The sequence below is a fragment of the Chrysochloris asiatica genome, unplaced genomic scaffold (genome assembly GCF_000296735.1).
Source record: "Chrysochloris asiatica unplaced genomic scaffold, ChrAsi1.0 scaffold00012, whole genome shotgun sequence".
NCBI lineage: Eukaryota > Metazoa > Chordata > Mammalia > Afrosoricida > Chrysochloridae > Chrysochloris > Chrysochloris asiatica.
In genome coordinates, this window is record NW_006408530.1 from 23,050,866 (window position 1) to 23,064,357 (window position 13,492).

Below are 13,492 nucleotides of genomic sequence, written 5' to 3' on the forward strand. Positions count from 1 at the left end.
GGTTCCTTTTTTCTGCAAACCTTCCTGTGCTGAGTTCATGATTTTTTTGTACTTTTTCCTGTCAGTTTCTTCATAGCTTTAACATTTCTAGGTTCTGGAATTTGCATTTTATTGATACATTGTAAAGTATTAATTTTCTTTGAGTTTACCATGTATTCTATTAACCTTTCCTTCTTTTAAAATAGTTTATTTTATGTGTGGTTAGCAGTCCCATAATTATCCTACCGGATTGCACCAGTACACCAGTGAACTTACGGTTGTTGTTGTTGTAAGGTGCCGTCGAGTTGGTACTGACCCATAGTGACCTTATGCACAGCAGAATGCAACACTGCCCAATCCTGGGCCAACCTCAGTACTGTTGCCATGCTTGAATCCATCGATTCTGCCACTGGCCAATCCATCTCGTTGGGGGTCTTCCTCTTTTTCTCTGACCCTCCACCTTACCGAACAAGATATCTTTCTCCCAGCGACTGGCCTCTCCTAACAATATGTCCAAAGTATGAGAGATGAAGGTTGGCCACCTTGGCCTCCAAGTAGCACTCTGGCTGCACTTCTTTCAAAACTGATTTATCGGTTCTTTTGGCAGTGCATGGCACATTCAATACTCTCCTCCAACACCACAAATCAAAAGCATCAATTCTTCAATGGTCCTCCTTACACACTGTCCAGCTTTTGCGTGCATATGAGGTTATTGAAAATACCATGGCTTGGGTCAGGCGCACCTTAGTCCTCAAGCCTACATCTTTGCTCTTCAACACTTTAAAAAAGTTCCGGGCAACAAAAGTTACCCAATGCAATACATCGTTTGATTTCTTGACTGCTGCTTCTGTGAGTGTTGATAGTTGATCCAAGAAGAATGAAGTCCTTGACAACTTCAATCTTTTCTCCATTGATAAGAATGTTGTTTATTGGTCCAGTGGTGAGGATTTTTGTTTTCTTTACATTGAGATGTAATCCATATCGAAGGCTGTGCTCTTTGATCTTTATCAGTAAATGTTTTAAGTCCTCTTCACTTTCAGCAAGCAAGGTTGTATCATCTGCATATCGCCGTTTGTTAATGAGTCTTTCTCCTATCCTGATGCCACATTTTCCTTCATAGAACCCAGATTCTTATATTATTTGCTCAGCATACAGGTTGAATAAGTATGATGAAAGAATACATCCTATTCACACACCTTTCTTAATTTTAAACCATTCAGTGTTCCCATGTTCTGTTTGAACAACTGCCTCTTGGTCCAAGTACAGATTCCTCATGAGCACAATTAAGTGTTCTGGAATACTCATGCTTCACAATGTTGTCCATAGCTTGTTCTGATCCACACAATTGAAAGCCTTTGCATAGTCATTAAAGCACAGGTAAACATCTTTCTGATATCCTCTGCTTTCAGTAAGCAACAACAACAACATACAGACGGGAACAGTGAGGTATACATGCATGTGAGAATAATATGGAAGACCTGGTAAAGAACTACCTCTTAGAATTGCAAGGAAAATTTTACAGAGTTCACACAAAACTGAGAATAGTGCCTGTTCCTCTGAACTGGAGTGGAAAACATTATAATTCACAGGTCATAGGGTAGACTTATCAGAAATATCAATCATGGGGAAAATTATCCTTTGACTATGATAATTTTGATAAATGATAAAATGGTGAATTAAAGGAGATGAATTGAACATTTCAAAGGGAAGTTCAAGATGACAAAGTAAAGTTGTATAATGATATCTGCAAAGAGTTGGGATTAGAAAACCAAAAGAGAAGAACACACTCAGTATTTCTGAAGCTGAACACTTTGTATTGTAAAAATTAGAGCTTTGAAAATGGAGCTTTTCCACACACAGAAAAATAAAAAATAAAAATAAAGCTTTGAATTAGAGTATTGCAGCATTCTATGGGGAAAAAAATGAATGAGGAAGGAAATATCAAAAAAATACATAGGGTCACTGTACCAAAATGAATTGGCAAGTGTTCAGTCAATTCAAGAGATAGCATACAATCAAGAACTGATGGTATTGAAGGAAGAAGTCCAAGCTACACTGAAGGTATTGGCAAAAAACAAGGCTTCAGGAATTGACAGTATACAAATTGAAATCTTTCAACACACTGATAGAACATTGGGGGTGTTCACTAGTCTGTGTCAAGAAATTTGTAAGACAGCTACCTGGCCAACATATTGGAAAAAAATATTTGTGCCCATTCCAAAGAAAGGTGACCAACCAGAATGCTGAAACCATGAAACAATCATTAACATTACATGCAAGTAAAATGTTGAAATGTTGACAGTTGGAACCCACTAGCTGCTCTACTGGAATATCATGTGGTAGTCTGCTTCAGTAAATAATAATCTGGTTATCACTGTGAGACAGTTCTACTTTGTCCCATAGGTTTTCTATGAATCAGAATCAGATTAACAGCAACAGGTTTATTGACATAGGAGAATGAAATTGGTTTGACTTAAGAGAATGAAGAACTTTGATAGCATGGTGGCAGGGAATATAAAGAAGCTAACTTACATTTGTAGGGACAACTGGTTTGGCACTGTAGGATCAGCACTGGACTGCTCACCACAAGGTTAACACTTCAAACCCACCACCTGCTCCTAGGAAACACTACACAGCACTTAACAACATACACTTGTCTTCATAGGTTGCTACTCTTAGCAGCCAACATAAGCTATCTTGACATTGGTTTCCATCTAGGACATGTTAACTAGTGTGTCTATGTTATTGTTAAGTGTCTTCGAGTTAGTCTCAATTCATAGCGACTGGGTATAGGGTTTATATAGCTAAGTTTAACTGACGTAGATATTGGCTGTGTCAACCTGGAGACAATATAAAAAAGGAGCTCTGGTAGCATAGTGGTTACGAATCGGGCTGGTAACCTCAGGGTCAGCAGTTTGAAACTACCAGCTGTTATGCCAGTAAAAAGATGAGGCTTTCTGGTCATGTAAAGATTTACAGCCTCGGAAACCCTGTACAGGGTTGTTGAGTCAGAATCGACTCCAAGGCACATAACAACAACAACAAGATGAGTAAAGAGCAGAAAGCTTTGCATGACTTGGGAGGAATAAAGTTTCACAATATAGGCAATAAATGGAAAACCAAAGCATTATTATTTCAATTAAAATTGGACAACATAAAGTTTGATTTGAGATCATCACTGACTCTACAGTTTTAGTAATGGCCCACCAAATCTTTTCATTTCAGGAATGAATTTCTGATATTCCTTATTATTATTTTTTTTTTACAGAATTAGTACCCTATATCATAATCTCTGTTTGTTAGTTTCTTTATGCAGAATAAATTTGTTGACAATAAAAAAGCAAGTGACATTTGAATAGAATTTCATAACTGGTATTTCTTGGTAATTTTTATTAATTCTTTCTGACTATAGTAAATTACTAAAAGAATCAATAGTTTTCTTAAAATTAAGGAATTGATTAGATTTCAACTGTCAAAAACCAAATAAGTGGCAGAGCTGGTATTATAACTCAGACCATTTGGGTTTAAATCAGCATTACTTCTGTTAAGTACTAGTAAGGTGTTAATAGTTGAATGTGGTATCTGTTTGCCATAATGTATTTTCACTTATTCAGGAGATTGTAACCAAATTCCTGAGAAATTAATCAGAATTTAAGCAACCATGGGAGGACATTGAAGGAATGATACTAGTGTATATATGTTATTGTTGTTAAGTATGTGATTGCATTTTAGTGGCTATAACATTATTATTATTCATGAAAATTAATAATACCCTTAAAATATTCAAATTTTATAACCGAATTTTACACCTATGTATTTAGGAAATTCCCCTATAAGTACTGACTTGGAGTCCAGGACCCTTCTATTTTATGAAACTGCTCATTTTAAAATATGACAGAAAAGGACCGTGTAGATAATCCCACAGGTTATATTGCAAAGGTTGGATGTCACTGACATCATTCCCAACCACACTCCGTGGGGTCAAGTTACACAGTCTTTACCTAATTCCAAACAAAATCACAAATGTAGCGCTTTATAAACCCAGAAAAATAATCTTGTAAACCTCTGTCATGTCACTGAAATATGAAAAGTAGATTAAATTAAGCATAATGCAAGGCATAGCTAAAGATCGGAAACAGTGAGTCATAAAATATGAAGAAAAGAAACTGAAGGGACAAAAGGAGATTTAGAAACATGTTTAGTCCCAGATTAATTTCTCCTCACTATTTCTTTAGTGATAAGGAATTAGAATTCATCTGAAAACTAAATGTGTGTGCACGTTTCATTAAGAAATATTATCTTTATAAAGTTCAGTTAAAAATTAACATAATTTTTTTTTGTTTTTGTTTTTGTTTTTTTTATAAAGCGAGATAAATAGAGTGAGAATTCCCTACCTGATTATTAAATTTAAGATGCTTAAAACCAAAATAGCCCAAATCAGGCACACTTTAAAGTTGTTCATGTTTCTAGGGTAAACATTAGCCTGCTAGCCACAAGGTTGTCAGTTCAAACACACCAGCTACTCCTTTGAAGAAAGATGAGGCTTTCTACAGTCCTAAGGATTTGTAACCTGGGAGATGCTACACGAGGGTCACTATGAGTCAGAGTTGACTTGATGGCAATGGGTTTGAGTTTAGGTTTGTATGCTAAGCCTTAGTAGAGCTATTGACTATATCTGTGCTTATATTTCTTCAGCTATGTAATAGAAATGCCAGTGTTATTGTGGCTGTTAAGTGCAGTAGAGTCAATTCTGATTCATAGTGACCCTGTATAGGGTCTCTAAAGAGCAGCTGGTGAGCTTGAACGACTTATCTTGCAGTTCAGCGCATTAACTCACAGCACCAAACTAGGATTTATACTTACCATAAATTGGCATCTAAGAACTGGAAATCTAGAGCACCTCAATCATTGGGTCATTTAATAATTTGGACTTGGTTCTATCTCTACAAATTAAAACTCAACTGTAATGCACATTGATTTGTGTTTGTGTAGGTAAACTTATTCCTTCAGTTTAATATATTTTTTTTAGCACTTTCTCTAAGTTCCTGCTGTTTTTATTGTCTTGTTCAAAATGGTATATGAACCAAAGGTGAAACAATTTAAGTCATGTCAACTACAAATAGGTATTACTGAAATACCAGCGTTCTCCAAGTTGCCCTGGCTGTTTTGAATTTCCATCCTTGATGAATACTAGAGAGCTAAGATAATTCTGACATTAAATTACCTTCCTTTCTCTAGTGGGTCAGCAATAAAAATATGATAATGAAATAGCTGGAGTCTCATTATGGAGATCACTTGAATTAGTGAAGTACTATGTAAACCTTTTAGAATACTTGCAAAAGTATGTATGCAATAAATCTGTATTTATATCAGGGTCACTGCATTTATTATAGGCATTTCTGCTTTTACAAGAATTTTATAAAACTGTTAAAGCGGCTCTTAGTATATTGACAATAGCATTATTCTGGCTGTCTCAGGAGACTCATTTCTTGAAGACTTATGTACCCTTTCCTCACCTTCATATGAAAAAAAGCAAGGAATTTGTATGCTGAGACTCAGAAATGTGTAGAACTATTTGAAAAAAGAATTGATATCATCAGCAAACTGAGCTACTTGGTGATTTTTGGGCTGGACTTGTAATAAAATTGGCTACCAAATTACAAGTAATCAAAATAAAATAGAGTTAATTTCTCTTCTCACTTTACCAGCCATTACACCAAACTGTTGAATAATTGAAGCAGATTATTTTTAGGTCAAATCTACACAGAAGTTATATAAGTTAGTAACTCACAAAACTACAAATGGGAATCAGTCATTGAAAAGCAAAGTTGCTAGAGGTTTGATCAATTTGATATGATTTCTTGTTTTAAATTGTGACATTCCTAGAAGAAAATTTGAGAGATGATCCTTTAATTTGATTGATTTTTCACTTAGAAGCATGCCGATTTCAATCTGAGATTGCTTCTACAAGTGGTGGTGGTGGTGGTTATGTGCTATGGAGTTGGTTTTGACTCATAGTGACCCTATATAAGGTTTCCAAGGCTGTAAATCTTTATGGGAACAGAAAGCCTCATCTTTCTCCTGCGGAACCGCTAGTAGTTTCGAACTGCTGACCCTTGAGGTTGGCAGCCCGCCTCATAACCACTATGCTACCAGAGCTCCCCTTCTACCAGTTGTTGTTGTTGTGAAGTGCTGTCGAGTCGATTCCAACACATAGCGACTCTGTATAGGGTTTCCAAAGAGCAGCTGGTGAGCTTGAAGCACCGAACTTGCAGTTCAATGACTTTGCAGTCTGACGCATTAGCTCACAGCCACACCAGGACTCCAGCTTCTATTACTAGTGAGATTATATATTAAGAGTATTATTTTGCATTTGGTGCCCATTTCTGCATCTGGGTTCCTTTGCTTATTCCTAAGTCTTTTATTTATTTATTTTTTCTTGTAACGGGAAGCTTTATTGTTTTCATTTGGTCCACGGCTTGGGAACAGAGGGCCTCCAGGGTGTTGACTATGCTGCTTCTATGGCTGGAGAGCAAGGTTCAGGCAGAAGGTCTGTGGAGAGCAGCGGAAGGCTGAAAGGCCTTTCACCGGTTGTGGGGCTCCACAGGCTCTTCCTAGTCATGTCTGAGAGTGAGCCTCTCAAAGAGATATCCTCCCAGCCCTGCCTGGGGACCGGCCATCCCGGGAGAGTGGTCAAGTGGTCGCCCAACTTCTTAATAATTTTCACCTCCTCATCGAGGAGATGGTTCTCCAAAAAGTCACAGAGGTGGGGGGGGTCTGTGGGTAGCACCCACAGAGTGCAGATCCAGAAGAGATTGGGTCAGGTTGTTCTCCAGAGCCAGGGTGGCTTCCATGGTGTCCAGGGTTCTTCCCCACTTATTTTGGGATGACTTCTGCACGTCCTGGAAGAGTGTACGACCACCACACTGGTTTTGCAGTTTCAAGAGACGCTCAGCACCCTCGCGATTCTCCTTCACCAGATCACGGAAGAAGTGTTCCACACCTTCCAAAGTCACATCATAGCAAATCGAAATAGAAGCCCAGAGAGAGGTAGGTGTAAGAGGTCCGCAGACACATTTTAACCAAACAGTTAATGCCAGCCTCTGCTTCAGCGGAATAATTCTGACCGATCTGAGAGCTCATGGTTGGTCAAAGATTTGGCGCTAACCACACACACACACACACAAAACAAAAGAAAACAAAGCAAAGCAAAGCACAACAACAAAACAAAACAAAACAAAACGGTGTTTAGCTGGTCTGGGTAACAGGGAATGGTCAAGAAGATGGTCCCAGAGAAGAGTTGGGCCTAAACAAGTTGTTAGAGGTGGTCTGAAACTGGATCTGTTCCGTCAAAACACTGTTGAAGCAAGACACAGATCCACGGGAACACAGCACTAACGTCTCCTAAGACTTTTATATTATTTAAATTATGTTGTCTTGAGTCAGACTGATGCTGTGAAATATCTGAAGATACTGTTAAAAATAGAAATTTTGATTCTATAGTTCGGGTTGTTGTTGTTAAGTACCGTGGAGTCGTAGTCGATTCCAACTCATAGTGAACATGCACAGCGTTTCCGAGGCTGTACATCTTTATGGGAGCAGAGCACCTAATCTTTCTCCTGCGGAACCACTGGAAGTTTCAAACTACTAACCTTGTGGTTGACAGCAAGACTTGTAACCACAACGCTACCAGAGCTCTGGATTGGGCCTTGCAAACTCTACATTTGTACAGATTCCCAGATGATGTTGATACCATTGATACCTGAACAACACATTGTGATGGAAGTCCATAGTTTTTATGTAATCTTAAATTCTGGGTTTCTTACCATTAATTTCTCAATTGCATAGATCAGATTCATGATACCTACTACATAATCTACCTGGGCTCCTGCGTCTAATTGCCTAAAATACTCAGGGCACATATCTGTCCACTCTTCTTTTCTTGACTCATGTAGCTTGATAATTTCACCATTTCATAAAATTTGTATTCTATAGTCTCCTTTAGGTGCCTAGTTTTAGGGAACCACCAAGTATAAAATTTTAGCCACAGACAATACATGTTTTTGTTAAGTGTCATCTAGTCCTAGCGAACTTCTGTATGGTTTCTGAGGCTTTTGAATCTTCGAGGAAGCAGGAAATCTCATCTTTCTTTCACAAAGCTGCTGGCAGGCTCAAACCATGGACTTTGTGTTTCAATCCAGTGCTTATCACTCGGAGCCACACGCTCCCAGACAATACGTAAGGGTATTGAAAGTTTATGTTAGGAACATGTTGTGGTTTGGAAGTCAGACTGAGCTGTTCAAATCCTGTCTTTGCCACACAGCCTTATGCACTTTAAGCACTTTAATGCTGAACCACAGTTATCTCATTTATAAAATTAGCATATGGAAACATATCTAATGGATTTGTCTAATAGATTTGCCTAATAATTCGTCTTGTTGAATATTACAACAATAAATCAACCTCTCAACCATCCTTATTTTTAATATTTGCAAGCAATTAAAAATATATAAATGTTTTCATGATTGTGAATTATATTTGAAAATTTAATATACATGTCTTTGCTTTTGTAATTTTGTATTGATTACATGAAATGTTCTTAAGTACCTGCAAACTTCTCGTTTGGGGTTTACATAGCCTTTTCCCAGCAAGCAAAACACTTTAAGTTATAAAACATTTCAATTCATATTCCATCATGAACAAATTTTGAGGTTCTTGTTATGTGCCTTCAAGTCAATTTCAGTGCACAGTGACTCTGTGAGGTATGTGGCAAAGACTTTCAGAACATTTAGCACATATCCTGTAAAGCAAAAATATGTAAGGAACACTTTTTTATGGTTGAGCAAAAATGTAATGCATGAAGAAACCAAACCCATTCCCACTGAGTCTGACTCATAGCAACCTTATGTATGGTTTCTGTGATTGTGAATGTTTACAGGAGCAGGGCTTGTTTAAAACACCAACCTTGCAGTTATCAGTCCAATGCTGATCTCTCACTGCTACCAGAACTCCTTAAGCAATCAGAGATGGTCATAAATACCTGACAGATTCTGTGAATGACAGACTGGTTAAAATTATCAGGGGAAATTCATGAGAAAAGAGATAAAATATAAAGATTGGTGAAGGGTCTTTTACATGATGCAATGAGGAACTGGACCTTTTAAATGAAGATGTGGTATAGTAAGAGTTTTATTTTATATAGCAAAAAGATCGGAGACTAGATAAGAGTGCATAACTGGCCTCCCTGATAATTTAGGAAGCTATGGCTGTAGTCCAGGATAAGAAGTGAGGAAAATTAAACTAGAATGAGTAGTTCTATTCTGGAAAAAATACACTAAAGGCACTCTACACTTTAACCCACTGAACGTAACTATTAAAAAATCTAAAAATAATTCAAGAAACAATTAATTAGGACTCTAAAAAGTCAACAGTAGCTTGTGTATTAAAGAAGAAGATCAATTCAAAGTGCCACTGAATGAGTTTGTGATTTACCACTTTTTGCCTTCAGTATCTCTTGGCCTAAACAGCATAAAATCTAGACATGAGATCTTAATGCAGATGGATGGAACTTCAGAAAAACTCTTGTAGTTCTTGTTAGAGATGCAGGACAGGAAACCCCTAATGCTCAGAGAGAGTGCTAATTGGCCAGCATACACTTTTTCTCATTCCCTGTTTTCTCCATTCTTTTGTGTTCCCACCTACATCAATATCATGGTTAACTGTGAACCTATAAACTCCTAGGATTCTGCAAAGCAAAACTAATTTTTTTTTTTTAAAAAAGGATAAGTAAAGAAATGAATCAATATGTTTCTCATAGAGCCTATTGGAGCCCTGGTGTGTCGCTATAGGATAAAGCACTGACGGCAAGGTGGGTCTGCACCACAAAGTCAGCAATTTAAACCTACCAGCCACTCCTTGGAAACCCAATACAGGATCGTTATGAGTGGGAACCAATTTAACAACAACACTGTCTATTAGAGTATCAGTCATTGTCTGGAGTCCTGGTGTGGTGCTGTGGATTAATGTGCTGGACAGATTAAACAACAGGGTTGAGAGTTCAGGTTCACCAGCCGCTCCTCAGAAGCCCTATACAGGGTCACGATAAGTTGGAATGACTAGTCATCAATAACACATCAGCATTCATTGTTTTAGTCAACAATAATATGATTACAAAAGGGATAAAATGTGAATTTAAAATGCCAAATCTTTTATGACGATGTTTGTTCAAATTTCAATTGAGCCTGTTTAAACATGGCATTTTACTTTGGTGAACTTGGTTTTCTCCTAATTAAAAAACAAAACAAAACGATGTTTGCATAATTATTTGTATTTCATGGAAATTCAGGAATCGTGTATATTAATACCTTTAAAAGCAGCATATTGTTGTTTTTGTTATTGTTAAGAGCCATTGAGTCGGTTCCTGTATAGCAGGGGTGGGAAATGTCTGACCCGACGGTTGTATGGTGGTAGTGGTTATGTGTGGTGGAGTCGATTCTGACTCATAGCGATCCTGCATAGGGTTTCTCAGGAGTACTGTACATCTTCATGGGAGCAGACAACCTCATATTTCTCCCACGGAACTGCTGGTACTTCTGAACTACTGACGTTGAGGTTAGCAGTGCAACTCGTGATCACTACGCTAGCGCTCCTTCACATTAGGGTTAAGTTACTTATATATTTGACCAAATATAGCAGACACATTTTTAAGTTGCATCATTTTGCATGGCCCATGAATGACTTGATAACTTTTTGGGAGAAAAATGTTCCTCACCTCTGCTGTATAGGGTTTCCGAGGAGCTGCTGGTGAGTTTGAACAGCTAACCTCGTGTTCTTTAATTAAAACATTTGCAAATTTGTTTTTAGAAGAAAAACTATTTTTTTGTTTGCTTTCTTATTCAAGTCCTCCTCAGAAGCTTGGTTATTTAAAAATATAATTGTGATATTATTGTGAAGAAGGAGAAAAAAAACAGCAGATATGAAATATGACAATTTTGCCCTTCTATACACATGCTCCTGGCATGGCACTGTAGGATAAGCACTCGATTACAAAGTCCGTTTGAACCACAAGGTTGGTAGTTCAAACTCACCAGTCACTCCTTGTAAACCTTACACAGAGTAGCTATGAGTTGATTCGACAGCGCTAACAACATACTCACGCTTACATACGTATCCACATCCTGGTATTACCTATTGTTGATTCTGCTAGAATGTGAAGGAACATACAAGGAAAAGTATTCTCTTAGATAAGCATATAAAAAAATCATTAAACGATCTACTGGAAATCAGTTGATAAAATAAATTCTGTAGCTCTGTAAGATAAGTATTGAACTGCTAGCCACAAAGTCTGTATTTGAGCCCACCAGCTGCTCAATGGGAGAAATATGTTAGAGCCTTGGAAATCCTACAAAGGGTCAATTATGAGTCAGAACCAACTTTCTGGTACTTAATAACAGCAATACAAAGTTTGAATTAGAAGGTATGAATTTTTATATTGCTCCAAGTATATTTGTGGGACCTTTACAATTGACCTAAAATCTTTAACGTTACCTTCTATATTTCAAATGAGAATAGGGATATCAAGCTACACAGTTGCTGTGAGATATAACAACAGAGCAAATATGATTTGTGGACTTTAGAAAAGTATACGAATACAAGGTACTATTTTTATTTATGACTGTTGTTTGCACTGTGACTTTAACATTGTAGTTTCTAGTTACGTGTTTGTAGTTTTCTTTGCAGAATATTTGAGACAGATGATAGGAAGACATAATGAAAGTTTATTGGCTAGCAAGTTTCATTCCTTATTGTCTATATTCTTTTAAATCAAACAAACAAAAAAGAAGTTGATACATGGTATATAAAGAAATAATATTTATTTGTCTACATGAAGTAAATGATTCTGTTATTGAATTATAAATAACCTAAATGGATTAAAACTGGACTGCTAACCACTGGGTCAGTGGTTCAAACCCACAAGGCACTCTTCAGAAACCCTATACAGTGTCCTATGAGATGAACTGTCTCAATGACACTTAACAACAACAACAACGATCTACTAGATTGAAAAAATGAAATGCTGCCACCTGGGCACCATGATACTCTTGTCTTCATGTTTGCTCTCAGCTCTTTAACAATTCTGGACTCACATTAATTTGTATATTTGAGAATGTTCATGTCTTAAAGCAGGGTGGGAAACCTTTTATTCTGCCAAAATTTATAACATCATTCATGAGCCATACAAAATTATCAGCTTTTAAAATTTACCCTCTATAGTTGGTCAAAGATTTAATTAACTGTCACCTAATGTGATGGCTATAAAACAATAAAAACTACAAAAGGATTACCTTCTTATAAATGAAAACAAATGTAGCAAATTAAAGAGACCCTGAAATAAACCTATGAGCTATAATTTTTTCCCAATGTTACAAGACAGATATGAGATTCTAAAACACTCTTAAGAACAACAAGAAGTAGCTTTGACACCACTCTCCTTTATATTTTCTAAAAGACCAGAAAAGGAAAAGTACAAACAAAAACAACTCCATAGTGACCTGAGTGAGAAATGGTGGCCAAGGGTAACTGACTTTTACCCCTCTATTTTCAGTAGAAAAATAAAAGAGCTCCGAACAGGAGAAATGTAGAACAGTGAGAACATTCATCTAATCATTTTCAAAACAGACTGTAACTAGGAACTACTACACGTCAACTTTTTATGATGCTGTATTTTTAAACTGTCAAGAGCATGATATATTAAAGAACAAAATCCATGCTTTCCACTTTTTCCTTCCCCTTAGATATAAGGAAAAATAATCTATGTTAGTAAATCCTGCTGCTGGAATGGTCATAACCAAATTATCCTACATAAATATTACCACATGTTACCAAAGGAAGAGAAGTGAGATTCCAGTTATGACACTGTCTCCAAATTTTATAAAATTTACCTCATGTTAAAGTAGGTCTTAGTAGGTTTATTTTACAGAGGAAAAAAAATATTTAGAAAAGTAAATTCAATAAATGTGCAAACCATTGGATTTTTTGCTACATAGCTATGTTGTTGGTAAGTGCTGTTGAGTTCTGACACATAGGGGCCCTGTATATGGTTTCTGAGGAGCAGCTTGTGGGTTTGAACTGCCAACCTTGTGGTTCACAGTCCAATACTGATCCACAGTGCCATACCATACATAGATATGCATAGTTGAATATGTGAACTCAAATTTATCCTTAGGGATTCTATAGTCTAGAGGAGAACATGAACAAAATAAATAAACAATTATATAACATCAGGATGTTGTTGTTGTTAGGTGCCATTGAGTCGGTACTGACTCATTGCAACCCTATGCACAGCAGACAGAAACACTGCCCGATCCTGGGCTAACCTCACCACTATTGCCACGCCTGAGGCCATCGATACTACCACCTGGCCAATCCATCTCATTGGGGGTCTTCCTCTTTTTCTCTGACCCTCCACCCTACCAAACATGATATTCTTCTCCAGCGACTGGTCCCTCCTGAC

General features: G+C 37.1%; 1 protein-coding gene and 1 pseudogene across 1 annotated transcript in view; one reads left to right on the top strand and one right to left on the bottom strand.

Moving 5' to 3' along the window:
• LRP1B (low density lipoprotein receptor-related protein 1B) overlaps nucleotides 1-13,492 on the top strand; it is a 2,342,762-nt gene that overhangs the window by 703,722 nt on the left and 1,625,548 nt on the right. The gene's annotated exons all lie outside the window — the stretch shown is intronic.
• On the bottom strand, nucleotides 6,594-7,122 carry LOC102822766 (annotated as a pseudogene).